Here is a 6,992-nt window from a genome sequence, read left to right on the forward strand (position 1 = left end):
TTCTACAAGTAATGCATAGAAATCTTCATGGACCTTTTCTATTCTAGTTCTTTTACTTCTCCTAGGCTCCTCTGGACTTTCTAGTGGTCTAATTTGTTTAGAACTAGTTTCACCTTGATTAGAACTAGGATCTGAATTATTAGAGCTAGGGCCTGTGTTGTTTATTCTGGTCTTGTAAGGAAAAATATTTTCAAAGTAATGTGCATCCCTAGCTTCAATTATGGTGTTGTTGGCTATCTCATTAATGTCAGAGTTGATTATTAAAAATCTATTTGCATTACTATCAGAAGCATAGCCAATAAAAATTCCATCTACAGTTTTAGGGCCAATCTTCTTTCTTTTATTCTCAGGTATTTTGACTTTTGCTAAGCACCCCCACACTTTTAGGTGATCTAAATTAGGGTTTCTATTCTTCCAAATTGTGTAAGGGGTTTTATCAGATTTCTTGAATGGAATTCTATTTAGTATATGACATGCAGTCATGAGAGCTTCTCCCCATAAATTTTCTGGCACACCAGAATTAATTAACATTGAGTTTACCATGTCCATTAGTGTTCTATTCTTTCTCTCAGCTACTCCATTAGATTGAGGTGTATATGGAGCAGTTATTTCATGAATAATTCCATTATCTTCACAGAATTGTTTTAATTCATTAGAAGTGTACTCACCACCTCTATCTGATCTTAGTATTTTAATTTTCCTATCCAACTGATTTTCAACTTCTGCTTTATATATTTTAAATTTGTTTATGACTTCATCTTTAGTCTTAATTAAGTAGAGGTAACAATATTTAGAGCAATCGTCTATAAAAGTTACAAAATATTTGTTACCCCCTCTAGTTGTTCTTCCTGAATCACAAACATCACTATGGATGAGTTCTAATATCTCAGAATCTCTATCAATAGTTTTAAATGGTTTCTTAGGAAGTTTGGCTTCTACACATATTTCACATTTTTCATCATCTTTTATATTAAGCTTTGGAATTATATTGAGATGCATCAATCTTTTAATTGAATTATAATTCACATGTCCTAATCTTTGATGCCAAGTGATGGAAGGTTCAATATTCAAAGCTATTGGAGATGCAAGAGTAGAATTCTTAACATTCAATTTAAAAAGACCATCACATAAGAAACCTTTTCCAATGAAGTTCAAACCCTTAGTTATTACAACTTTATTTGATTCAAAAACAAGTTTGTAGCCTTGTTGCACTAATAAAGATCCGCTAATTAAATTTCTCCTAATGTCTGGTACATGATGGACATCCTGCAGGATCAAAGTCTTATCAGAAGTCAGCTTTAGGTTGATCCGACCTATTCCGGATACAGGAGCCACATTATTATTTCCCATTGTCACAGTTCCTCTACTTGAGACCTGATAGGTGGAAAACAAAGATTGATTAGAGCAAACGTGAATATTAGCTCCAGTGTCAATCCACCAATCATTTGCTTGAAAGGTCATGTTTACTTCAGGAGTGAAGAGAACAGACCTGAAAGCAGCCTCAGCTGGACTGGAAGTCACCATGTTTACTTGTGACTTATTAGGTGGAGGTCCTCCCTTCCTAGGCTTGGGTGGTTCAGTTTTCTTGAAAAAGCAGTCCTTAGCAAGATGGTTGGTTCTTCCACAAACGAAGCAGGCTCGACGTTCAGCTCCTTCCTTCTTTTGAAAGTGAACATGGTTCTTATTTTGATGATAGGGTTTCTTCTTAAATGTTTTATTTTGATTTTGGTGGAAGGGACGTTTCTTGTGTTGGGGAAAGGGTTTGGATTCAACATTGTTTACTTTGGGTTCTTTGGGTTCAGATTTTGTCACATTTTTCTCCCTGAGTCTATGTTGCTCTTCAATTCTAATAGAATTCAATACTTGCTCTAGGGTAAGATCTCCTTGGGTATGGTTAAGGTTTTTGGCAAAATCTGACCAGGACTCGGGAAGTTTGTCTATAAGACAGGCTATCTGAAACGTTTCATCTAAGATGGATCCATTCACTTTTAATTGGTGAACTATATGTTCAAATTCATGAATTTGCTCATTCATTGGTTTAGAATCTACCATTTTAAATTTGTTAAAATCAGAAGCTTTAAATCTTTTAATTCCCATATCATCTAAACCATACTTTTTCTCTAGGGTTTCCCACAGAACTTTAGCATTAGTGATAGTATAATATATATCATATAACCTATCAGATAAAGCTCCTAAGATTCTGTGTAGACAATGATACTCTATTTCTTGAGGTGTTCTTGGGATAGGAATGGAATCTGTGGAGGAAGATGAGGAAGATTGCCTAGTAACTGGTCTAGATGAAGATGGGTTATCTGGTTCTATGGCTGTTATTAGATGTAGGGTTGTTAACCAAAATCTCATTTGGTTTTGCCAACGACGAAAATTATTCCCATCAAACTTCTCTGGTTTAGCAGACATAACTTCACTTGTAGCCATAATCTGATGATGAATGAATATTTTTGTTATTATAATGCAGCAGAAATATATAAAGCATTCATTCAACAGAATAATCATGCATTGTAACATTTCGTTTTTAAGAATTGCAGACAACATTAACATAAAAACCAGAATGTTAATCATGTTACTATTCTAAACAGCACAAAATTAGTTTCTTGGAATGTTGGGAATCTTAACTGTTTAGACAATAACGAAAATCAGTTTAAACAATTTGATAATTAACAGATAATTACTATTATAACGCAGATATAAGAAATATATCAAATGAAAAGTAAATAGAGGTTAGAAATACGGCCTGATGGTCGAGGCGTGCAAGCACTGTCCCAAGAAACTAATTGCCCCCTCTCGTACAGGGCTACGCGGCAAAAGCTCCCGGAGATACAACGACCCTCGGTCAGGCGACCTCCTTCTCGTCGGCACGAGCTTCAAGAAGGCTTTGCGAATTCTTCGTAAACTTTCAGGGAACCAGCAAATTGTAACAGTAAGTATTTTGAAAGAGAAGAACAGAGAAGGTGAAGAAGAGGTTGTTGCTTTTCGCTGTATTAAACTCTGCGGATTTTAGATCCTTTTATAGGGAAAAACAGCCGTTACTTATAAACCCCGTAATTAACACGGTTTTAATCACGTTAATAAAACGTAGCCGTTATCAAAACATTTCCGTTACATAATTAATTCGCAAAATGTTTATCACGTTTTTAATCACACTAATAAATATTTTCCGTTACAAAATATTTCGGTTACAAAATATTTATCACATGTTAATTGTTCAAAAATAAAAATTATATTTTAATTATTTAAAAATAAAAATGTAGCAGATTAAGGGCCCATTAATCCGGAGCTGCATTCGTGTCCGCAGGTCGTGTGCGCGAGGCGAGCTCATCTCTTTGAGCCAGGTTCCCAGTTTCGGCGAACCGCTCAAATCAGGCGAGCTTAACAGTTTAGGCGAGCCCATCTCTTTGAGCCAGGTTTCCAGTTTCGGCGAACCGCTCAAATCAGGCGAGCTTAACAGTTGAGGCGAGCTCATCTCTTTGAGCCAGGTTCCCAGTTTCGGCGAACCGCTCAAATCAGGCGAGCTTAACAGTTGAGGCGAGCTCATCTCTTTGAGCCAGGTTCCCAGTTTCGGCGAACCGCTCAAATCAGGCGAGCTTAACAGTTGAGGCGAGCTCATCTCTTTGAGCCAGGTTCCCAGTTTCGGCGAACCGCTCAAATCAGGCGAGCCTAACAGTTAGTCGAGCCCCACTTCTTGAGCCAGGTTTCCATTCGTGGCGAACCGCTCAAAACAGGCGAGCTTAACAGCTTAGGCGAGCCCCATCTCTTTGAGCCAGGTTCCCAGTTTCGGCGAACCGCTCAAATCAGGCGAGCTTAACAGTTTAGGCGAGCCCATCTCTTTGAGCCAGGTTCCCAGTTTCGGCGAACCGCTCAAATCAGGCGAGCTTAACAGTTTAGGCGAGCCCATCTCTTTGAGCCAGGTTCCCAGTTTCGGCGAACCGCTCAAATCAGGCAAGTTTAACAGTTTAGGCGAGCCCCACTTCTTGAGCCAGGTTCCCGGTTATGGCGAACCGCTCAAAACAGGCGAGACTAGCAGTTCAGGTGGGCTGCATCAAACTCCCACTTGGTCAAACCTTCAGATAGTTAGGACCAAAGCCACAATCCCCCGCCAATCCTCTTCAATAGGATGGCGGGACCCCCACTGTCATGTTAACGGTCACCTCTGACAAAATCAACTTACCAATCCTCTTCAAAAGGATGGTAGGTCCTCAAAGTCGCTCCGATCGCGGCAATCCCTATCATGTTAACGATTACCTCTGATAGCCGACACCATCATTCCCGCAAATGATGTTGTCCAATCAATCGTCACACTCATACGTCCCTGAACGATTTGATTCTCCCAGCACCGTCTTTCCCATAAAAGGCGTTGTTGTTTGATAGTGGCCTACTATGCGATGTGCTGCTATTTCAGGGTTCGTCTTTGCCCCAAGAGAAGACAAATCAGGGTTCGTCTTCATCTTTGCCCTAAGATAAGCTTCCCCCCTAGACTCCAACTGGTGCATGAGTCTAAACTGCCCCCTTACACTCCAACTGGTGCATGAGTCTAAACTGCTCCTACCCTCCGACTGGTATACGAGGTTAAACTGCTCCCTTAAATCCAAACGCCTCGAAAGGCTAAGGATAGAGGAGAAATTTTAGCATTGAGCCTAAGAGAGACTCCTCGACAACTTACCATGCTAAGGGCAAGAGCATGGCTAGTCCAACTCAAACGGCAGTTGGTAAAGACAAATCAAGTCCGTTGATAGCTGAGGGTTTGCTCAAAATCCTAGAAGGCGATCATCAGCTGCGAGTGAAGAGCAGGGATCACTTTACGGGACTTCATATCCAAAGTGTTCCAGACCCCATGCGGCCTGATTCAGGTCTGAAAACTTTGGAGGGGGTTTTGTAGGCAATAAAAATTGCCTTTAAATCCTTATCAGAGAAGTTCAGAACAAAACTGCTAAAACCTCACCCGAAATAGCGAAAAAGGGGAAAACGCAGATATCTCCCAAACCGTAAGGAATTTGGCAAAACGGAGGAAGCGAATCGGCTTGGTTCGGATGGCTCCATCTCGTCGAGATAGGCGATTTTCATATATAATTCGTCCAATTCCGACTTACGGTTTGAAAGTTACGGCCTATTCTTCAATCCATGCTCAGGAGCTCGCCTGCAGCTCAAATTCGCCTGCAGTCCCAAATCCGCCTGCAGACCCAAGTCTGCCTGCGCACCTGAGCTCGCCTGCAAACCCAGTTCGCCTGCTAGCTCGCCTGCAGACCCAAGTCCGCCTGCAGTCCCAAACTCACCTGCAGACCCAGTTCGCCTGCAAGCTCGCCTGCAGACCCAAGTCTGCCTGCAGTCCTAAGCTCGCCTGCAGACCCAAGCTGCAGACTCGCCAGCTCACTGTCAACTGCCCACTTGGAGTATGGGAACAGTTACATCAGTGGTCAAATCCCACAAATCAAGGGAGAGGGCACAATACTCCAGGCCCGTCAGATGGCCGTCCACAGTACGAATGAGCGGACAGGCGCCGAAACAGCCTGCACCCTCATAAATGCGGCTCACCTCAGTTGTCCAGGTGAAGGGACGAGAGCCGCCAACGCTCGGTGGTTGGTCAGATCCACGCAAGCATCTGACAGCCGTTGTCACGCATACGAGGAGGGGCTTTCCCACTCCTATGTAGCGTGATGCAGAGCACAGCTCTTCGAATGACCATTGACGGTACGAATGAACAGCAGGACGTCTCCGAACAACGTGTGGTCACATCCCATAATTCAAGGAGCAGTCAAGCTGTCAAGCCGTCTCCCTCACATGGTCAAATCCCATGAATCAAGGGATGGCCCATGTCATCACTTGCCTACTAAAACCCATTTTCAGCCAGCATGAGAGGGGGGATTGGCCGTTGCATATTCTGCTGGCTAATCTCCCAAAGGTTGAACCTGGACCTTTGCCAAAGGCTCCCTCATTTGAGAACCGAAGCTCCGGCTCCGGCATCAACTTCGATCGGATCGTCCAAGGGAAGCAGACTCGGCACGAGCACCGAGCGAGGCATCCTATCGCCACCTAAAGTCCCCACACAAAACAAAGAGGGCCTTCCCTCTGCTTCTGTTGTAAACATTTGATTTGTTAGTTTGTAATAAGCTTTCTTATAAATACAAACGAAACTCCTTTCTTCGGAAGAATCAAATTTTCACCCTACAGAAGATGGCGACCACAGTGGGAGAATCGGTTCATTCAGATGAATTGGTGGTGGCGCAGTCCGACGAAGTTGCTGCAGGGACTACGGTTGAGTCCCTTGTGATCAAATTCGAGGGGTACTTACAATCGTCCTCTTCTGGCGGCAATACATCTCGCGACGACTGCAGAGTCGTGCGGGTGGCCCAGCCCCAAGAGGCCGAAGCAACCAAGCCTGAGGGATCTGCCCAAGCCGAGGCAGGGGGTTCTTTTCCCCCCAAACCAGTTGAGGCAGAGCCGAGATTCGAGAATGCGGGTCTAGGAGCTGCTGGGTGGGTCGATGAACGATCCTCGCCGACCCCTGTGCAAGAGGAATCAACCATTCGTGTCGACGCAGACCACGCCTCCGCCGTCGACATGAACGCTCCTCGTTCAAAAAGATCCAAACAGCGGCGACGAAAAGCTCTCGCTCGTCTCGAGGCACAATCCCTCATCCCCCACGACAGCCTGAATTATTATTCAGGCTTGAGGCGAATCAACCTCTTGAGCCAGGTTCCCATTTTTGGCGAACCGCTCGAATCGGGCGAGCCTAGCAGTTTAGGCGAACCCATCTCTTTGAGCCAGGTTCCCAGCTTCGGCGAACCGCTCAAATCAGGCGAGCCTAACGGCTTAGGCAAGCCCAATCTCTTGAGCCAGGTTCCCAGTTTTGGCGAACCGCTCAAATCGGGCGAGCCTAGCAGTTTAGGCGAGACCAACCTCTTGAGCCAGGTTCCCAGTTTTCGCGAACCTCTCAAATCGTGCGAGCCTAGCAGTTTAGGCGAGCCCCACTCTGTGAG

Source organism: Asparagus officinalis, chromosome 1 (assembly GCF_001876935.1).
Source record: "Asparagus officinalis chromosome 1, Aspof.V1, whole genome shotgun sequence".
NCBI lineage: Eukaryota > Viridiplantae > Streptophyta > Magnoliopsida > Asparagales > Asparagaceae > Asparagus > Asparagus officinalis.